Raw genomic sequence first — 22,017 nt, 5'->3', positions numbered from 1 at the left:
GCATTAGGGAAGGGGCTCCAGGAATCCATAATAGTGTTATATATACGCTCTGCATGTATATTAAATATTCTTTTTATATGTATGTGACATTATATTACTAAAATAAGAATATAAGTTATAAATAAATTATAAGAAGTGTTTCTTCAGTAATTCACGTAAGACAAGACTCTACCAGGGCACTGATTTTATAATATTCAATATCTCATCTACTGAGTTAAAATTGGTACTTAAGAGTAGAGACTAGGATAGCACTAGATAAAGATCACAGTAGCAGTTTGGTTCTCTCAGTTCCAGGTAGCTCTACCTTTTAATTTACCTGAATTGCTATTTTAATGCTCAAAATTTTTAAAGGGTAATACATGCAATGAGATCATGCATGCTTTATCAGTCAGCTACACATGTATTGCTGTGTAATACACCAGTGCAAAATTCAGTGGCTTTCAAAAACAATCATTTATTTTCACATACATGGATCAACTAGAAAAGCTCTGCTTCACTCTGTTCCATGTGTCATTGTGGGGGCGGGGGGAGGTGAAAGGAACCCAGGTTGAAAGGTCATAGAAGTGTACTCTCCTAGCAGCAGCAGAAGTACAAGCAAGCAAGCCAAACTATGCAAGAAAGTTTAAGCTTCTGTTTACATCACATCTGCTAACATTAGCCAAAGTAAATCACATGGCCAACCTCAAAGTCAAAAGGTAGGAAGATGAACCTGAGTGTGGATCTGAAGACTTATAAATTTATATTTATAGACATAGATCTTGAGTATCAAACTCTCTCAGATTATAAGACTTATATACAGGGGAATATAAAATCAGGACCTGTAATTCAATCTATCATACAAATTTACTAAGTCAAATCAGTTACAAGTTGTTCTAGGTGTTTCCTTACTCAGGAAGGAAAACCTTCTCTGATATGCTGTGCCCCACGATGCTGAATTCTAAGGACGACCTATCGTAAATTATTAGGCTTGTCCACTGACCAGCTTCACGGAATGGCCAAGAAAAATTAGTAGCGGAAGACTGGAGGTCAGTAGAAATAAAACTTGGGACATTTCTTCCCTGCATGGTATCACGTCTCTGACAATGCCCTGTCCTTCCTTCCTTGACTGTGGTTTTTTTTGAGTGGCTGCGCCTGCATTATTTTAGTTGCCTCTGGCGATGATAGCAGCTACCCACTGTTGCTATGCTCTAGGTATCTCATCATTCTTACTTATTTTCTTAACCAAAAACCCAGATAGTCTTTTTTCCAAGTCTTTTTATTTCAACTGTCTGAAGTAAATTCTATTTCCTTACTAAGATTCTGATACAGATTTGTAATTAATTTCAGTATGTATAGTACAGATACATCCTTACTAATCACAAATTCCTTCTCAAAATAATGTGGTAATTTGTGCTAAAGATTAAAAATAAATCAGGCATGGTCAGGCTATTTTATGATGCTACATACTGACTCTCTTTATAATTGTTGGGATACAACATAGGTTTTGGTTATTTGGCTAGAACTCTTCATATGCCATATTATGTGTCCAATATACTTTTTAATTGTAGAAAGTTCTCTACTTTGGTGACATTGCATTCTGAGCATCTATTCTTGGTTCACTTCTCTGATTTCTTTTTTTCCAAGGCTGAATTTGGGTACCTGCTCTTGTCTTTGCAAATTCAAATCTTTCACTTAAATAAAACACATACCTCATATGTTCCAATTGTTTCAGTTGCAACTGGTGATTTGCAGTTGGAAATTGCCCCAAGGGTAGCCCGGGTGGCTCAGTGGTTTAGGGTCGCCTTCAGCCCAGGGTGTGATCCACCTCCGGCTCCCTGCATAAAGCCTGCTTCTCCCTCTGCCTATGTCTCTGCCTTTCTCTCTCTGTCTCTCATGAGTAAATAAATAAAATCTTAAAAAAAAAAATTTTCCCCAAGATAAAAAATTTGCCCCAATGATAAAAGGGTTGCTTCTCTGTGTCTTCTCTAGCTTGGTACAGACTTTATTGACCACATGCAGTCCAGTGTCTGATACTCACACCACAGTGTCAGCTTCATCTTCCATAGGTTCTAAAATAATTAAAAAAAAATAAATAAATCCTACCATAAGGAATCCCTTGAGAATCTTTTCTTGCCATATTTCTGGTTGAAAGAGGTTTTCTGAAAGTACATTTAAAATAACCTTCCTCAGGAAAAAAAAGAGAAAAAAAATCCTGATTTCCCCTTTCAAACATTCATCTTTGCTGCTTTCATAATTAGAAGCTATGGGTTGAAGAGGCGGGTCCACCAAAGTAAGTGATAATTGTAGGTACGTTGACAAACACATGATGAAATCAAATTTTAGAGAGATAATTAAGTCAAGGCACAAATCACAGGAAAGAGAAGGAGATGAAGAAAGGTACCAAAGCAGAAAAGTGATTGAGTTATTAAACAGAGCACTCCCAGCCCAGAACAACAACAAAAAAAAATGTACTGCACTCAAAACATGTCTGTCTGTGATCAGAAGCCAGGGGCATATGGCTAAACTGGATTTACAAAACTTCAAGATGATTTATAGTGAACTAAAGCTAGGAAAAAGCTTCAAGGCTCAGGGACAAAACAACCCTATTTCTGTAGTAACCAAGTTAATTAAGAACAATATTTCAGCATTAAATGTGTTTGGGAAAGTAAGGAGAACTACAAAGAAGGCTGGTAGCTTAAATTACATTACAGGAGAATCTTTACTTTTATTGAAAGGTTAAAAATGATCTGGAAAAGAGTAAACAAGATTTATGCTAATGGAGTAACATCTGAGTGTTATTCCTCATATATAATCTGCCTGTACGCAATTTAGACCCCATTTGCATTCAAAGTATTGCTTTCTTTTAAATATCTGCCAGCAAGTATTGTGATGCAGTGGATGGCACTGGTGTCACAAAAGTCTCAGACAAGTCCCCATTATCAGCATCTTCCTGGGCAATGATTATTAAATAAAGTTCCCTCTGAGCTCTGAATTCATAGTCCCTGAAGAAGAAATACTTCCAGATTTAGAGAATGTTTCAACATCCGTATTGAGAGACATGTTGTTTTCAGCCTGGGCTGAGAGAATACACTGAAGGACAGCTTATTATCAATTTCCATTGAACAATAAAAAGTGTCTAGTTATTATTTCAAATTCAGAACGCTTACAGTTGCTTCCATCTGGTTGCTATAATTTGTTCACCCACACACAACTTCTGATTCTTTCACTCAACCAAATCCCCCGGGTTACAGTCTAAATTCTGTTTGTCAACATATTAAATCCCAATCTATCTCCTTATTCTACTCTTCTTTAAAATCTTGTCTAAGCACACATTACACCGTATGGTAAATATGTACTACAGGTCTTTTTTCCTGACATATAGTCTTCAACATCAGAGACCATGCTTTCTTTCTGAACTACCAGTGCCTTGCAAAATGTCTACAATATAGTAGGTACTTACTTAATAAATGTTCATTGATGATCTTAAAAAACTAAAATTATATCTTCCGGATGAAATTTTAGAGCTTTCTGTAAACGAAAGGCAAATGCCATGAGAGATCAGTTCAAATTTCCTAGGGAAATCTGCTTTTAGTTATATGGATGTTGATGCTTCAAGATAAATAAAATTGTTCTTTGATAATCCAATTTATAAAAAATAGAATATCATAGGCATCTAACTGTTCATTCAGCTTTGTCTCAGAATTTAGTCCACTAACCAAGAAAATAGCAATTTAAAAAATTTCCTTATTTCATCCTTTTTAAAAAATATATTTATTCTTTTGAGAGAGAAAGAGAGAGAAGCAGACTCCCTACTGAGTGGGGAGCCTGTCTCTGGGCTCCATCCCACCACCCTGCGATGGATCGTGATCTGAGCTGAAATCAAGAGTCAGATGCTCAGCTGACTGAACCACCCAAGTGCCCCTCCATATTTCATCCTTAACTAGCAAACCAAAATATAGGAATTTTTTACTTGATCAGACATAAAGTTAATCTACATTTATTCATCAGTGAAACACAGTTTTTATATGTAGCTAGAGACTTGTAAATTAATCTCTAGATTATTTTATCCTAGCATCTTTCTAAAAGGAAGAAGCTATAAAGAAGCATCATATACATAAACGCTATTGAGGGCAGCCCTGCAGCCCAGGGTGTGATCGTGGAGACCCAGGATCCAGTCCCACATCAGGCTCCCTGCATGGAGCCTGCTTCTCCCTCTGCCTGTGTCTCTGCCCCCCGCACCCCCGAATAAATAAATAAATAAATCTTTTAAAAAAACACTATTGAGCATTTGTTATAAAAATGTAACTTTTAATGATATTTCAAAGAATGAAATCCATCTGCAGAGTAAGTGCTGGGGTCTCCAGAGAATTAGAGCAACACAGATAGCAGAGTTCTCACAGTCATTTCCAGAGCAGTCTCCACAATGGAACAGCTTCTTAATTTACAGCTGGATTATAGCATTTTCCTTCAGTTTGGAAAATGGCTCTTTGGATCATTCAAGCAAGAAAAACTAGATAGCAAGTTGCATCTTCTTTGACACTTATTGAGGATTCTCAGCTCAAATTTATGGAATGTGGGAGTTAGCAAAAGAAAAGAGCTTTTTTGTCAAACTCAACCGCAATTTGATGAAAAAGTCAGGAGAAAGTGGAAATTTATCTCTGTCTCTTTGATCTTTTCTCTATTCATGTCAAAATACCACTTCTGTCTAACTAAAGAAACTTTGTCATTTCTTTTGTAATTCATTCAACTTGAAATGTAATAGAAAATCTCGACATAACATAATTTAGTTTTATTTCCACAGTTCTCTTCTGGGAACAATTTTATCTAATCAGAATTAATCCATAAATTTATCTCAGAATCAAAAAGATTGACTGCTAATTGGCAACACATTGAGACTTGTTTGTTTCTGAATTAACCTCGATCTGGGGCAGCAATATGCAGGCAATCAGGAAAAATATAAATCTAAAAATATATATACATTTAAAACACACTACTATCTTAGGTAATTTAAAATCTCTATACTGTGATTTTTTTTTCCATCTGAAAATAAAGAGGCTAATTGTATAAGCTCATAAATCCTTTCCTCGCCTCTTACATAGGATGACAAGACTTTTCTGCTCCATGATAGTTCCAAAACAAAAACACAAGCCTAGAAGCATCACTAATGTTGACTTCTATTTGTTTTTCCTCTTTCAAACAATATCAAGTTTTCATCCATTAAGCAATCATCTACTTTGTCTTTAGCCTTATGCTTTATTTCAGAATTTATAAAAAGTAAATTCTTAGTTCATAGAACACAATATGCCACTCTTGACAATGACTCAAATTACAATCTACAGGTAAAAGTGAAAGTTCTCCATGGAAACACAGTAGCCTAAATATAATTACCTGAAAAATGTAAATATTAAAAACTGGCTTAATTGACTACATATACCAACAGGACATAAGTATTTATTTTTCAAGGGATATGTAACATAGAGAAAATGATAAAAAAAAATAAGAACATCTGAGAACAGAGAAAAACTACAATCAGCACTAAATGTGGAAAAAATTATTTCTCCTTAAATCCACAGGGGTCTAGCAAACCTCAAGCAGTAGAAGAAGGCACTAGAGAGTACAGCACATTTACCTTAATCTGCTTCCTCAGCATTGTATAAAACTGCGTGATAGCAATTAAGACTAGAAATCAGGGTCCAAGAAGAAATTGAAAAAGCAAAAAGTGTATATAACTTGAAGGAATATCGATAGAAAGACTGACAAAGTTTGTATTATTGCTTGAATAAGTGATCGTGGGCCATATATTAATTCATAACAAAATACTTTTGATTCTTTACAATTTGTCAGTCACTAATAATCAGATATTAATTGGAGCAATATAAACACTGAGTAAAAACCTATGCAGTCACTTTCTCATTCAGCATAGTATTCAGCTTCAGAGAAGCTAGATGAATATTTTAATTCAAATGAATGTGGTTTTTGAGTATAAAATAAAAGAACCTGATTGGGACTGGTATAACAGAGTTAGTTGGCTTCCCTTTGGCCGAGATCTGACGAATGGTTAAGATTGAAGAGAGTAAGGTGATAAGGATAGTTACACTGGGCAGAAGAAAATATGTGCAAAGGTTCTGTGAATAGATAGACTATGTGAATTTTAAAAAGTTAGAGTGGACCACCAGAGCACAGAGAGGGAAGCACACAGTGATGTAAGAGATATAAGACAGTGACATGGCTTCACCATGCACAGCCTCCCACATTGTTAAGGAAAGGGTGTTTTCTGTATCCTAAAAGCAATTAGAAGTCATTGGTGTGTTTTAAGCAAGAGTAAGAAACACAATCACATTTGCAGTTCAAAATATCACCAACACTCTCATGAGAATGCTCAGAGTGAATTTAGGCAAGACCACTGAAGAGCTAATTCAGTATTATAGTAAAGAGCAGAGAATAAAGGCAACCATGGAGAAAGAGAGAAACCTATATATTCAGGGGATATTTAAGAGATCAAATTGAGTGATAGGACTCAGTGAAAAATAAGACAAGGGGGATGAGGAGGAGGAAAGTGTCAAGGATGATTGGATTAATGGATTCCTGCCATTAACCCATACGGGAGACAATGGAAAAAGAGACTATGAATTCAGTGTTGGGTATTTCTTCTTTTGAGGTGCATTTGAGATATCCAAATGAAGTTGTCAAGTAGGCAGCTGGATTAAAACAATACTTCCACATGTTATCTAATCAAATACAGAAGAGCACATGGTTAAAAGCAGTAATTTTCAAATATCTTATTTCCTTTGCTTTGAGTAACCTCTCTTGGCCATTTCTTTTTTTTTTAATTTTTTTAAAATTTATTTATTTATGATAGTCACACAGAGAGAGATGAGAGAGAGGCAGAGACACAGGCAGAGGGAGAAGCAGGCTCCATGCACTGAGAGCCCGACGCGGGACTCGATCCCAGGTCTCCGGGATCGCGCCCTGGGCCAAAGGCAGGCGCCAAACCGCTGCACCACCCAGGGTTCCCCTAATTCTGTTTTCTATATCCTCTTAAGTATCAGTATCTTTACATATTCATCCTCAAAACATTAAAGTTTCCTCCTATAAATTATAATTTTATAATAATTATATTAATCATTATTAGTAAAACCTCAGCACACATGAGGAAAGAAAGTATAACAGTCTCACTTATTACAAACTAGCATTAGGGGCATATAATTAACTCTTAGTATATGGGTTTTATGTGTCCTAACTAGTCAATAGTATTTACATTGCATTTTGTCTATATTAGTCATATGTGAAACTTTTATAAAAATAATAATACCTGTGCTAAACACTGTGCTCTATACTTACATGCACTGTCTCATACTTTGACTAGGTTATACAGCATTGTTTAGCAACCTCCAAATTTTAGTGATTTGAACCAACAAAGGTTGATTTCTTGCTCCTTTTACATGTTCACCACTGATTGAGGGCTCTGTTCACATAATTCTGACATTCAAATTCTGAGAAGACATAATACTGAGTGTCACAATTTACACACAGGCTCTTGAAGCTTTCAAATTGAAGTGTCATACATCTTTTCTACTTGTGACCAAAACAAGACACAAATCCCAACTAACATCAAGGGAACTGAGAAGTGCCATCCTACCATGTGCCATGGAAGACAACTGGAATTACTTAGTTGTCAGCTTATTACAGTTTATAAATTGGATCTTTACTATCTCCATTTTGTAGATTTAAAAAATGACGTTTTATAACTAACATTAGCAAACTTCACAAACACCATTTTTCAGGATCACATAATATTCATGAAGTAATAAACTTTGTTATAGCAAGAATATCTTAACAAAAAAAGTAACTATCTTAAAACACGACTAAAACTCAGTTTTAAGGGAAAGTATTATCAAATTATATTAAATAATATATTAATAAAATATTTTAACATGTAAATGTTTTTTTGTCTACATTTTAAAAGGATTTTTTTTTGTAACAGACACATAAATCAATGGTAGAGAATAGAGAACCCAGAAATGGACCCACAACTACCCACAACTGACTTTCAATAAAGCAGGAAAGAATAGCCAATGAGAAAAAGTCTCTTGAACAAATAGCGTTGGGAAAATTGGGCAGCAACATGCAGAATGATGAAACTGGACCACTTTCTTATGCCATACACAAAAATAAATTCAAAATGGATGAAAGACCTAAATGTGAGACAAGAAACCATAAAAATCCTAGAGGAGAATACAGGCAGTAATCTCATTGATCTTGACCAGAGAAATTTCTTAATAGATATGTCTTTGGAAGCAAGGGAAACAAAAGCAAAAATAAACCATTGGGACTTCATCCTTCATCCCAATAGCGAAGGTAGCAATCAACAAAACTAAAAGTTGACCTTTGGAATGGGAGAAGATATTTGCAAATGTCTTATCAGATAAAGGGCTAGTATCCAAACTGTATAAAGAACTTACCAAACTCAACAGCCAAAAAATAAATAATCCAGTTAAAAAATGAGCAGAAGACATGAACACACATTTCTCCAAAGACATACGAATGGGACAACAGACAAATGAAAAACTGCTCAATATCACTGATCATCAGGGAAATGCAAATCAAAACCACAATGAGATACCACCTCACACCTGTCAGAATGGCTAAAATTAACACCTCTGGAAACAAGAGATATTGGCAAGGATACAGGGAAAGGGGAACCCTCTCACACTGTTGGTTGGGAATGCAAACTGGTGCAGCCACTCTGGAAAACAGTATGGAGTTTTCTCAAAAAGTTAAAAATAGAACTATCATATGACCCAGCAACTGCACTACTATGCATTTACCCAAAGGATATAAAAATACTGATTTAAGGGGGCATATGTACCCTGATCTTTATAGCAGTATTATCAAAAATAGCCAAAGCGATAAAAAAGAATGGAATCTTGTCACCTGCAATGACATGGATGGAACTGGAAATATTATACTGTTTTTTAAATATACTTATACAAATATATACATATACATATATTTACATATTATATCTAGTTGAGGTGTCTTAGATAAAATCTACTTGAATACAAAGGAAAATAAATTGTTGAGGTCCCTTTGAGTATTATATTTCTATGAAAACATTTACCTTTTAATTATTTGAGCATTTAAAATAGCAATAAAATGGATAAATATAATTTGATGAAACTGAACAACATTCAATACATACTACTTAACTTTTAAATATAAGTAACAGAAACCATCATCACTAATCAAGCAAATGTCTATCTGCTCTGGTGATTTTTCCTCTGTTCCTCCATCACAGGACATTCTGTCAGAAGACAAACTGTTGTTATAAATCAAATAAAGAACTACACAAATCCTATGTTTATGTAATCAGAATAATTAATGATATAAAGAACAATATGGATATGTTGCAATAAAATTTTTTCTTAAAATGCCTTGTTTTATTGTTAAGTAAAAAGAGAGAGAATTATGGATGTACAAAAATGGGTATAAGAAAAATAAGAAATGGCTTTTGTCTTCAAGAAACTAAAATTCCGTAAGTAGGGAGAGACAACTCACAGGAATAAATTAAATAATGTTGAATTGATAAAATTCATAGCAGGGATTTCAAAAGTCAGAAAGAGCAGTTCAGAAAATAAGGGGAGATCCATTCATTGAAATAGCTGCCTCTCTGTCTTGAGGCATAGTCTTCTCTTTTAGGATGAATGGCTGAATCAACACTTAGACTGTAGGAACAGAGTTTTATGTTTTCATTCCAATAGAAAATTTAAAAAATTATTTCTCTTAAGTGTTGTAGGTATTTTTATAATCATTTTAAATAGAAAACCTCTGGAAATAAATGTTAGAAAAGATAAAACTGTACATTTTAGTAGTAAAAATTGTAAATGGAATATGTAGCCAGCAACTTAACTTCATTTACCTAAGAGAATATGAACTGGATCTGAAAATATCACCTAATCCCCAAACACCTGATATACTTCAATTAACTCATAAAATCTGAACTTTTGCAATGATTGCAGCTGATTCAAGTCATCAATCAATGAAATGGCAACTTTTGGTCATTACTCACTGAACAAAGTTTGAATACATAATGAATTAAAGAAAGATACTTGAGAATAATTATCCATCTGCTACACCATAAAATTCCATCAAGCTTAATTTACAAATATAGAGTGTGATTTTGACTCAGTGATAAGCTGTTAAGGTCAATCATTCTACTCATCAATATTAGCATTCTTACAATATAACATATGATTAGTCAAAAATAACATCAATATTTATTTTCTAGATAAATGGAATTTTTTACCTCCAAGATACAGCAAGAAAAAAATAAAAATAAGACATGGAATTTCTAAAATTTCACAATTAGGATGCTCTATTGTGTATTCCTTCCAAGATAAGCATATGTTTTATTTCTTTCATTATTATATGGAATTCCAATAAAAGTAAAGTTTAATTCACTAGAATGATATCCAAAAAACTATTCCCTGTAAAAGTCATCAAATCCTTTCATTTCTAGTGATGTTCTACACACCTTACAAATCATGAATTGATTCAAACTGGAACTAAATCACAGGACCTAAAATACTTAAAAATTAAGTCTAACAGGGCAGCCCGGGTGGCTCAGTGGTTTAGCGCCGCCTTCGGTCCAGGGCGTGATCCAGGAGACCGGGGATCGAGTCCCACGTCGGGCTCCCTCCCTGCATGGAGCCTCCTTCTCCCCCTGCCTGTGTCTGTGCCTCTCTCTCTCTCTCTGTGTCTCTCATGAATAAATAAATAAAATCTTAAAAAAATTAAGTATAACAGATAATGATTTTTTTTATCAATTCCAGAACTAGGGTACCCTCAAGGAAAATAGATCATTAGACTTTTGTAGAGGTTGCATATGTATATTTTGTACATGGCAGTACCTTTAGGATGGCAGATGCGATAGAAAAAGAAAATATAAATTATATACTTTCTTCTTATAAACTGAAGTGAGGATTTGTCTATCTTGATTTGTGAATGTGCATAACCTCGATTAGTCTGAATTTTTATGATGCATCAGAATAACCAAATCCTAACAATCTTTAATGAGATTAGATTTAAACTTTACTAACAAATTTCTTTAATCACTCAACCATATTTTGTGAAACATTTAGTTAGTTAATATAAGATATAAATAAAGCTCATAGTTTTAAGACTATTATGTGGAAAAGTTTAATTTTTGAGGTAGAACTATAAGTCAGAAGTTGAAATATGATTTGGAGGAAGACACTTTAATTTACTGAAATTCTTTTGCTTTGATTTGTGTCTCTTAGTCCCGATCACCTACTCTTCCTTTCCCATTCTCTCATGTTCAGACTTTGAAGTTTATAATGAGTGGGGTCTTCATGAATAAACATGGAGAAATAATAACTAGAAATTATCAATATGGGAAATAGAAATCAGTTCATATAACACATTCAAAATATCTTTACCATCTCCTATGGATTAAGTGGTATTCTAAGCACTAGTGGATCAAATTTAAACAAAAACATCTAACATTCTCCTGAAGCTAAGATTCTGGTAAAAGTAACACGTGAGGAAAGAACTGAAGGACATGAGGGAATGAGATAGTAAAGAGAATTCTATCAAATGGAAAGAAAATTTGCTATCTTGGTAAAGAGAATTGTAATCAAAGGGAACTGCAAATGCTGAAGATTTTTTTTTTTTCAAATGCTGAAGCTTTAAGACAGGAGCCTACTTGATGTTTATGAGGAAAAGTGAAAAAGCCACTTCAGCATAATAGAATGAGCAAGAGTAGAGTTGAAGGAGATGTCAGAGAGGACACTGGTAAGACAAGAAAAAGGACAGACCATATTGGGTGAAGCTTTTATTTTATTTTTTTAATAAAGTTCTTTGACATTTCTCCACATAGCGATGGGCTCTACATCCTCTCCTCTTAAATGTAAGTAGGCTTACAACTCTTAACCAATAGAGTATGGCAGAAGTGATATTATATTACTCCTGAGGGTAAGTCATAAAAAGGCATGGAGCTTCCTTCTAGTTCTCTTGAAATTCATTTTCTGGACTTTTACTTAGTGGATCCCAACCACCTTGCAATGAGAAGCCCAAACCACATAGGCCACAAAAAGAGGCTCTGAATGACAACCCCAACTAAGTCCCACTTTGAGTCATCTCAGTCCAAAATGGAATGCGGCCTTTGGTGATTCTTTGAAGACTGTTAGTGTATTTTGCCCTTACAAAGAATATAACTACTTCGTACTAGGGCACAGGTTGTGAAACTTAAAAATGTTCTGCAAATTAATGTTTTTTCCCCCTTGAGAAGCGCTATCTCGGTCCCTTCCCCTTGAATAGAGGCAGTGTTGTATTTGACCAATGGAGTATGAAAGAAATGATGCTCTATTACTTCATGGATAAATTATAGAGAATCATGCAGCTTCTCCCTGGATCATTGGGTATATTCATTCTCCAGATGCCTCTTTCTGAGATACTACCTCTTGGAAACCAGCCGATACACTCTTGGGAGCTCAAGCCACATGGAAAGACCATAAACAGGGGTTCTGGTTGACAATCCAAGCTGAACCCAGTTGTTAAACCATCCTATCCTGGGCACTAAAAATTTAGTTAAAATGCCTTTAAATGACTCCAGATATCCTCAGTCTTCAAGCTATTCAGCTTGAATATTCTCAGCTATTCAAGTCTTCCTGGCTAAGATCCAAGGCATTCAAGAACAGAAAGTCCTCATTACCACTGCACCTTGAAAGAATTCCTGACCCAAATGATATGCAGTTGCTACTGTTTCCCATTACTAAACTTTGGCTTAGTGAATATATCAAATATATTGAGCAAAACTACATGATCTGGCTTAATTTTTAGAGATATAAACTGATTTACTAAAAAATACGGGTACTATCAGAGGTATATTACATCTTGCCAATGCCACGAACAATATTTATAAAATAGAAAACTGTATGTCATAGCTAAGTTGGACCAAAATGGAAAACAAAAGTTTTGAGTATAGTTGTTAAAGAACAATTAAAACTGAATTTTGAACATGAGGAATAAACCAGATCATTGAATTATATAGCTACCCAACTCACTAGTCTAGGTCCCACTGCTTTCAAAGAAGGTATCTGTGCAGATACAGTAATACATTTTGGCACTCAGAGGATTTGGTGGAGGTGTACCCATCATAGCTGGCAGCAGAGCCAGCAGACCAGGAGGGCTGCGGGAGTCCAATGAGCATGTCTCTGAGGCAACCTCATCATTACTATCCAGCTAGATATGAGGCAGGTGGATGGGCCCAAATGGTCCCTACTTTGGTCTCTTACCATAGCAGTGTACTTTTAGAGGCTCCCGAGTTGTATACTACCAATGATACCACAGGTAACTTTAGTAGAGATGGGCCTACAAGCATGACAGTACAAGACCTGGACCACAACCAAAGGGTTTCTGTGAATAAGATCAGTATAGGGCTGTGGAAATGGGTAGGATAGAGGGGTTCTGTGAGTTCAAAGGGACAGCTAACTTCCTCTGCTCTCCATGAATAAATAAAAGAATCAAGTTTTTAGCAATTGAATAAAACATTAAAAATGATTGTTGAGAGAGAGATTCCATATACCTAAGACCTGTTTTAAGGCATTAGATAGTCAATTGATCTTTTTTCAAAGGTAATGGCATAAGAAAGAAAAGTTGACGTGAAGGCAAGCTAGCTATAATGACATATCAAACACTGATGAAATAGACAGTGAATGATTTCATACTACTCATACTAGCTTTAATGGAATCTTAGAAGGGAGAAGTAATTCAGCAAAGTCTTTTCACTTAAAGGAAGCTTTAAATTTAAGCAATCAATATCCCATCTGAAGGGCTAAGTAAAATTACAATTTGTCTTATTTCTGGAAACTAAAATAACTAAAACTTATTTCTGGAAACTAAAACTATTTAATCTCAATCTTCAGAGCTTAATAGTGTTGAACTGTTTCCCCTTCTCTATTGTGCACTAACTCAGAATAGAGTATTATCTTTCAGTGGTCAAACATGGATGAAAAATGAGCACAGCCGGATAGTAAACAGCAGCCCAGTACTTTTTCATATTTGGCAATAATGCATCAATTTTCTTTCTCAAATATGTTTGTTTCTTCAGAAAATTTCCTGAAATAAGACCTCTCCTTCTTCAGACTTCATCACACTCAATATCTTCCATCATTATTTGTAATACCATTAGCAAGTGTGTATACAGCCTTTTCTCTGTGCTAGCAGAGTACTAACTGAATTTCCCTGATGGCAAGTGATGTGGAGCATTTTCTCATGTGCTTGTTGGCCATGTCTATGTCTTCCTCTGTGAAAATTCTGTTCATGTCTTTTGCCCATTTCATGATTGGATTGTTTGTTTCTTTACTGTTGAGTTTCATAAATTCTTTGTAGATCTTGGAAACTAGCCCTTTATTTGATATGTCATTTGCAAATATCTTCTCCCATTCTGTAGGTTGTCTTTGAGTTTTGTTGACTGTATCCTTTGCTGTGCAAAAGCTTCTTATCTTGATGAAGTCCCAATAGTTCATTTTTGCTTTTGTTTCTTTTGCCTTCGTGGATGTATCTTGCAAGAAGTTACTGTGGCCGAGTTCAAAAAGGGTGTTGCCTGTGTTCTTCTCTAGGATTTTGATGGAATCTTGTCTCACATTTAGATCTTTCATCCATTTTGAGTTTATCTTTGTGTATGGTGAAAGAGAGTGGTCTAGTTTCATTCTTCTGCATGTGGATGTCCAATTTTCCCAGCACCATTTATTGAAGAGACTGTCTTTCTTCCAATGGATAGTCTTTCCTCCTTTATCGAATATTAGTTGACCATAAAGTTCAGGGTCCACTTCTGGGTTCTCTATTCTGTTCCACTGATCTATGTGTCTGTTTTTGTGCCAGTACCACACTGTCTTGATGACCACAGCTTTGTAGTACAACCTGAAATCTGGCATTGTGATGCCCCCAGATATGGTTTTCTTTTTTAAAATTCCCCTGGCTATTCGGGGTCTTTTCTGATTCCACACAAATCTTAAGATGATTTGTTCCAACTCTCTGAAGAAAGTCCATGATATTTTGATAGGGATCGCATTAAACGTGTATATTGCCCTGGGTAACATTGACATTTTCACAATATTAATTCTTCCAATCCATGAGCATGGACTATTTTTCCACCTCTTTGTGTCTTCCTCAATTTCTTTCAGAAGTGTTCTGTAGTTTTCAGGGTATAGATCCTTTACCTCTTTAGTTAGGTTTATTCCTAAGTAACTTATGCTTTTGGGTGCAATTGTAAATGGGATTGACTCCTTAATTTCTCTTTTTTTTTCAGTCTCATTGTTAGTGTACAGAAATGCCACTGATTTCTGGGCATTGATTTTGTATCCTGCCACACTGCCAAATTGCTATAGGAGTTCTAGCAATCTTGGGGTGCAGTCTTTTGGGTTTTCTATGTACAGTATCATGTCCTCAGCGAAGAGGGAGAGTTTGACTTCTTTGCCAATTTCAATGTCTTTTATTTCTTTTTGTTGCCTGATGGTTGAGGCTAGGACTTCTAGTACTATGTTGAATAGCAGTGGTGAGAGTGGACATCCCTGTCATGTTCCTGATCTTAGGGGAAAGGCTCCCAGTGTTTCCCCATTGAGAATGAGATTTGCTGTGGGCTTTTTGTAGATGGCTTTTAAGATGTTGAGGAATGTTCCCTCTATCCCTACACTCTGAAGAGTTTTGATCAGGAATGGATGCTGTACTTTGTCAAATGCTTTCTCTGCATCTATTGAGAGGGAAATACAAATCAAAACCACAATGAGATATCACCTTACACCAGTTACAATGGTGGAAATTAACAAGACAGGAACCAACAAATGTTGGAGAGGATGTGGAGAGAGGGGAACCCTCTGGCACTGTTGGCGGGAATGTGAACTGGTGCAGCCACTCTGGAAAACTGTGTGAAGGTTCTCCCAAGAGTTAAAAATAGAGCTACCCTAAGACCCAGCAATTGCACTACTGGGGATTTACCCCAAAGATACAGATGCAGTGAAAAGCCAAGACACCTGCACCCCAATGTTTCTAGCAGCAATGTCCACAATAGCCAAACTGTGGAAGGAGCCTCTGTGTCCATCGAAAGATGAATGGATAAAGAAGATGTGGTCTATGTATACAATGGAATATTACTCAGCCATTAGAAGCGACAATTACCCCCCATTTGCTTTGACGTGAATGGAACTGGAGAGTTTTAAACTGAGTGAAGTAAGTTAATCAGAGAAGGACAATCATTATATGGTCTCCCTTATACAGGGAATACAAAAAATAGTGAAAGGGATTATAGGGGAAAGGAGAGAAAATGAGTGGGAAAAATCAGAGAGGGTGACAAAACATGAGAGACTCCTAACTCTGGGAAACAAATCAAGGGGTAGTGGAAGGGGAGGTGGGTGAGGGTATGGGGTGACTGGGTGATGGGCACTGAGGGGGCACTTGACGGGATGAGCACTGGTGTTATACTATATGTTGGCAAATCGAACTCCAATAAAAAATATACAAAAAAAAAGTACTAACTAAATTATGTGTAACACTTTATTTATATCTACCTAATAATTTTAAGTGGGTAACATTATTTTATCTATTTTATAAATAAGGAGAGTGAGTACAAAGAGATTGAATAAACTTCCCAAACATTTGAATGTAGAAAATCCATCTCTAGTGCACACTCTCTTAACTACTATCCTATAGAGTTTACAGTTAACTGTGTTTGTGTATACATGTTCCTAAATCATGATTCACATAAGATTGATCATATATGCATGAAGTATAGCAAATTATTTGCCACAAAGGGTTTTTATTTATTCAAAACATTTAGCAAGAATAAAGACTTAAGTCCAGTGTTACATATTGACCAAAATTATTAGAATCCATGAATGAATCATTTTAGTCATGGTATAGACATTTTAGAAAAAGAGAAAAAGCATATGTATTTGCATTATATCTAGTATATATTAGATTTTGTTCTTTTTTATGTAGCTGAATACTCTAATTTCAAAATAATATTCTCTGGGGGCACCTGGGAGGCTCATGTCATGATCTCCAGGTCCCAGAATGAAGCCCCATATCGGGCTCCCTGTTCAGCGGGAAGACTGTTTCTCCCTCTCCCTCTGCTCTTTCTCTTCCTTGTGCTCTCTCTCTCTAATAAAATCTTAAAAAAAAACATTCTCTGGAGAAGGACAATAGATTTCATGTACGCATCTGAAACAAATTTTAAGGAGACAAGAGAGAGAAGGCACAGGAACATGCTCAGTGGTCTCCACACTATGCCACGCATTGCACTTCTTGGATTTGAGGCCAGTGAGGCAACAAGGGAGGTAGCAAGCACTATGGGTAAGTCTGAGGAGGACTCTGACCTTGCCCCTATCATTTAAACTAGCACAATTCTCTTTCACCTATTTTATATTTTCAAGGTGTGGTGCCTGAATGATTCCTGATCTCATCCTTTGCTGAAAAACTTAGGTCTTAGCATCTGACAATTTCTCAGGGTCCAAGTCCACAATTAAATTATCTTTCAGAAAGCTAGGCAATAAAAGGCTTGTAGCTTTTTAAAGAAGTTACTTTTAAAAATATAATTGTAGTTCTGGTGATAGCAAAAAAAAAAAAAAAAGTACTTCCTCTTTCTTATCAGTAGTGAGGTCAAATTATCAACAAAATGATTTTATTATACACACTGCCACTTTTACATTGTTTTCTCAGTTCACTTGGGTGGAAAAGGCACAATTAAGGTCTTTTCCGAGTCATTTAAAGGGAAACCTGAAGCATAAAGTTAAACTAATTAGTCATATTTGAGGATGAGCAGTTCAATGATGATCCTAAATGCTTTTGATTCTTTTTTGAGAAGTAAGTGGGTGTTAAATTATATATAAAAATTGCTTCTCATAAAAGAAATAATTATTAAAAATCTTTTTAAAAGTTGGATACATTCTCATAATCAAATTTCATAAAAGAAAAATCTGACAATGATTTAAAATTTCCATTTACTGAAAAGAATATTTTATCAATTAATTTGTACCAGACACACAATCCAAACAAAATATTGAAGATAATCCTGGAGAAGGTTATTTTACTCATTTGAGAGAAAAACCATTTTTGTATCTTATGAAGTGATTAGAAAGATATACTGATGATAGAGAAACAAATTTTAAGATTTTATTTATTCATTTGAGACAGAAGGGGAGATGGGGAGAGAGAGAGAGAGAGAGAGAATGAATTAGTAGAGGGAGAGGAAGAAGAAGCTGACTCCCCCTGAGCCCAGAGCCCAATATGGGACTAGATCCCAGGACCCTGAGATCATGACCTGAGCCAAAGACAGATGCTTAAGTATCTGAGCCACCCAAGTGCCTCAAATTAAAAAAAAAAAAAAAATTGACATAAACTTTCAGGAAGCTAAAGGGAAATATGAAATTTCAAGGCTAATTGTTATTGGGAATAACAGAATTAAGGGAGGAAACTAGACACATTTTCAAGCCAAATCTTGTTCAAAAGGAATACGGTAACAATCCTAATGGCTCAGAATTTGCAACTCAGTTTTCTTTCTTAATCACAACTATTCTTAAACCTTTTCCTTAAAGCTAACAAAAATGAGACCAATAAACACTTACTTACAAGGGCCACTTTCTGACATAATTAAATTTCTATTCAATTAACTGAAGTCTCTTCTCCAGGTTTTGCTTGGAGTTTGGGAGTTTAATGAAGCAATAAAGGACTGTAATTAATGAAAAAATATATAAATACATGTTTCATGAGGTACACTTGTAAGGATCAGATCTTTATCCTATTTTACCTATCTTGTACAAATTCATTTCTACTTAACAGGTATTTATTTTGTACCAGGAATTGGGGTTTAAGAGACAAGTAAGATAGACTGCCTTTTAATAAACAAATTGCAATAGCAATGGGAAAAATTGTTTTCAAGGGAAAAAAAAGCTCACTTATCCATTACTACTAAAATAGGGGCTGGGAAGAGAAATAGTTTTCCATAATACATTTCAAAGAAAAGTGCTAGTGCCTTATCTCTGTTACTAATTGTACGAACTCTGACTAGATTATATGACTAGGTTAAAATTTGCAGTTGAGAATAATTATTATTTTAGAGAGATTAGTTTGCTTAAACTCACATAGTTTCAATGGAAAAGATCTGACTGGAACTGAGGTAGATCCCACTCCACTCATGTTTTAAAGCTCTGATTCTCTTCCTTTGAAGTAGCATGTAATTACATCTCTGAATCTGGCCTCACAGGTAGAAACTAAGCCTGTACCCCTCTGGGGCCAGGAGCAGAATCTTCCCAGTGTCAGACTTGGGGGTTACAACTTATATTATACCTGGCTTAAGTTTAAGTTTAAAAAAAAAAGAAAAAAGAAGCAATGTGAGAATAAGATAACCCCCAGAGCCTTATTATCTCAATAGTCTGATGAATGCTAAAGGAATAAAAATTTGTTTTTGTGTTGTTTTGTTATGCATGCATGTGGCAAAAACAAAAATTTCATAGGAATATACATAAGCATGCTTTTTAATGCAGACTGCTTTAAGGAAGAATGAGTTTTGTTTCTCTCAGAGTTGATCTGAAGATCACACCTTCACACTGACATGACTTACTAATAGAGGAATGACATGAAGCTTATTTTAACATTGTCTTTATAAAAAATTCAGTACAAATTTAGGTTGTCGTAAGGCATCATGATTAAGAGCCCAGGCATTGTAGTCAGGCAAACAAGAGTGCAAAACTCAGTTCTGAAATTACTAGTATTCTTTAGCAATTAACTTGCTTGTACATGTCTTCTTATTTGTATAATTGGGGAATTACTAAGCATTCTATAGTGGGTTTTTTTGGTGCAGATTTAATAATATATAAATTATTTTAGTACATGTCTGAAAGATATATTAATAAATTATTTTTATTTTAGTACCATTGTTATTTGTCATTATTGTTGTTTTTGTTAGTTACTATTATTATTGTTGTCACAAAGACTCTAATACATACATCATTGCTGTATAGGTTAGTTTTAATTAAACTAACCTGGATAAAATGAAAAAACAGTTTATTCTGAAAACCTATAAAAGAGCACAGGAGTTAAATGGGGTTGAAAAATCCACATAAAAATTAAAATATTTTAACTATTTTATTATATATTATTCAGGAAATATTAATACAAAAATTAAAACTTATTGAATTGTAAGGATTAAAGCTAAATATATTAGGTATAATTAATGTGCATAATATTAACTATTTTTGAAGAATTTATAAGAAACTCATAGAACTCATGCATTTTTTTTAAGATTTTATTTATTTATTCATGAGAGACACAGAGAGAGGCAGAGACACAAGCAGAGGGAGAAGCAGGCTCCATGAAGGGAGCCTGACGTGGGACTCGATCCCAGGTCTCCAGGATCACACCCCGGGGCTGAAGGTGGCGCTAAACCGCTGGGCCACCGGGGCTGCCCAAACTCATGTACTTTATTAATAATTATGCATATCGGTTATTTAGGTTTGGGGGAGCTTTTCAGTGGGAGTATTTTCTTAAGGTCACCATTTTTTGTTCCTAGAAACAAGTTTTCTACCTCCTAGAAGTATAAATAATTTCAGAAATATATTTATTTTGGAAAGACAGAAACTGTAAAATTTTAATTTCTTTTCACCAGAGTTTAAGAATTACAGAGGGCTAAAATGGATAAAGAAGTTGACACTTAATTAAATTTGACCTTTGTTTATTTTGTATGATTTGATCCTTATATATTTGTGTTCTCTTTAATAAGTTAAATACTTAGCCAGCTCTTATATATAGGAAAAACAAAACTTTCCTCAAATGTTTGATCACAGATTCCAGAATAAGAAAGAGGCTAAAAACTCAGAAAAATAAAGGAGTGAAGTACTGTGGGTGGTAGTTAAGGAAGTTGAGGTCATGCTACAAATGAAAATCATGGTATCGGAGTGGAAAGACATGAACAATAGCCAGGTTGAAGACTCTAGTCAGATTTCTGAGTTGAAGACTCTGACAGAAGCCCTGAGTAAGGTATGAAGCAGACCCTATAAGTAAAGTCACAAATATAAAGGGAATAGAGATCTGTATGCTGGGGACAGGGAACAACTTCAGAGTCAGAGAGTTCATCAACACTGATGTGAACATCCTGTTGTTCAAGACAGAAAACACGGATGAAAGAAAGATTAGAGGTAAGGTATCAAGCCATTGATGGAGATGGGAAAGTATCTTAGATGTTGGTAAATGACTACAGTGACAAGGGATAGATAGTGTCAGAAGTGCTATCAAAAGAGAAGCCATTTAGTTAACATAACATAGCGATGATGATCTATAAGCAATAGTCTGAATCAAAGAGATATTTGGCAACCTCATTTTGTCTCATTGAAGGGAGAAATTTTTAAAAAGTAGATTTCCTTTCTGGGAACTGCTGGGCTCTCAGGGAGTGTAGTGGGTTGAACCATGCCCTCCAAAAATTCATGCTGACCAAGAACCTCAGAATGTGACCTTATTTGAAGATAGTTTCTTTGCAGATATAATTAGTTAAATTAAAATAAAGTCATAACTGGATCAGCCCCAAATCCAATGACTGTGTCCTTATAAGAAGAGAAAAGGACACACAGGGACATAGAGAATACCATGCAGAAATAGGCAGAGATTGGAGCGATGCAACCACAAGCCTAGGGATACTAAAGATTGTTGGCCATCACGTGGGAGGGGCACAGAACAGATTCTCCTGGAGATCTCCCAAAAGAAACTATATCTGTCAGCATCTCAATTTTGGACTTCTGGCCTCCTTACCTGTGAGAAAGTAAAGGCTATTCATTTAAGCCATTCTGTTTATAATTATTTGTTTTGGCAGGTCCAAGAAACTAGTACAGAGAAAAAATAAATTTTCAGCCACTCCAAGAAAAGAAGAATTTAAAGAAAAAGTTAAAGATAGGCATCATATCTAGCATAGTTATGGACAGTGATCAACTTGACTTGGCCTGAAAAGGGAGGAACTGCTCTTTCCAAGGGATA

At 35.2% G+C, this 22,017-nt stretch overlaps 2 long non-coding RNA genes across 3 annotated transcripts in view; both read right to left on the bottom strand.

Moving 5' to 3' along the window:
- The window catches only part of LOC102154855, a 45,672-nt gene extending 37,865 nt beyond the window's left edge, over window positions 1-7,807 (bottom strand). Inside the window, exons 1-2 of one of the 2 annotated variants that reach the window (XR_005370434.1) lie at window positions 7,321-7,807; window positions 3,440-3,507 (exon numbers count right to left, since the gene is read on the bottom strand). This is a non-coding gene — a long non-coding RNA (uncharacterized LOC102154855). The remainder of the gene's footprint in view (window positions 1-3,439; window positions 3,508-7,320) is intronic. The other variant, XR_005370435.1, reaches the window with a different exon arrangement.
- A 725-nt stretch (window positions 7,808-8,532) lies between these two features.
- Window positions 8,533-20,074, bottom strand: LOC119868030. Its single transcript, XR_005370438.1, has 3 exons — window positions 20,037-20,074; window positions 18,625-18,724; window positions 8,533-9,283 (listed from the first exon to the last, which is right to left on the bottom strand). It is a non-coding gene; the product is annotated as an uncharacterized LOC119868030 (long non-coding RNA).
- Between the last annotated feature and the right edge of the window lie 1,943 nt (window positions 20,075-22,017).

The sequence above is a fragment of the Canis lupus genome, chromosome 15 (genome assembly GCF_011100685.1).
Source record: "Canis lupus familiaris isolate Mischka breed German Shepherd chromosome 15, alternate assembly UU_Cfam_GSD_1.0, whole genome shotgun sequence".
Lineage (NCBI taxonomy): Eukaryota > Metazoa > Chordata > Mammalia > Carnivora > Canidae > Canis > Canis lupus.
The sequence above is the reverse complement of the archived record's forward strand: the minus strand, read 5'-3'. Positions and strand labels throughout refer to the sequence as shown.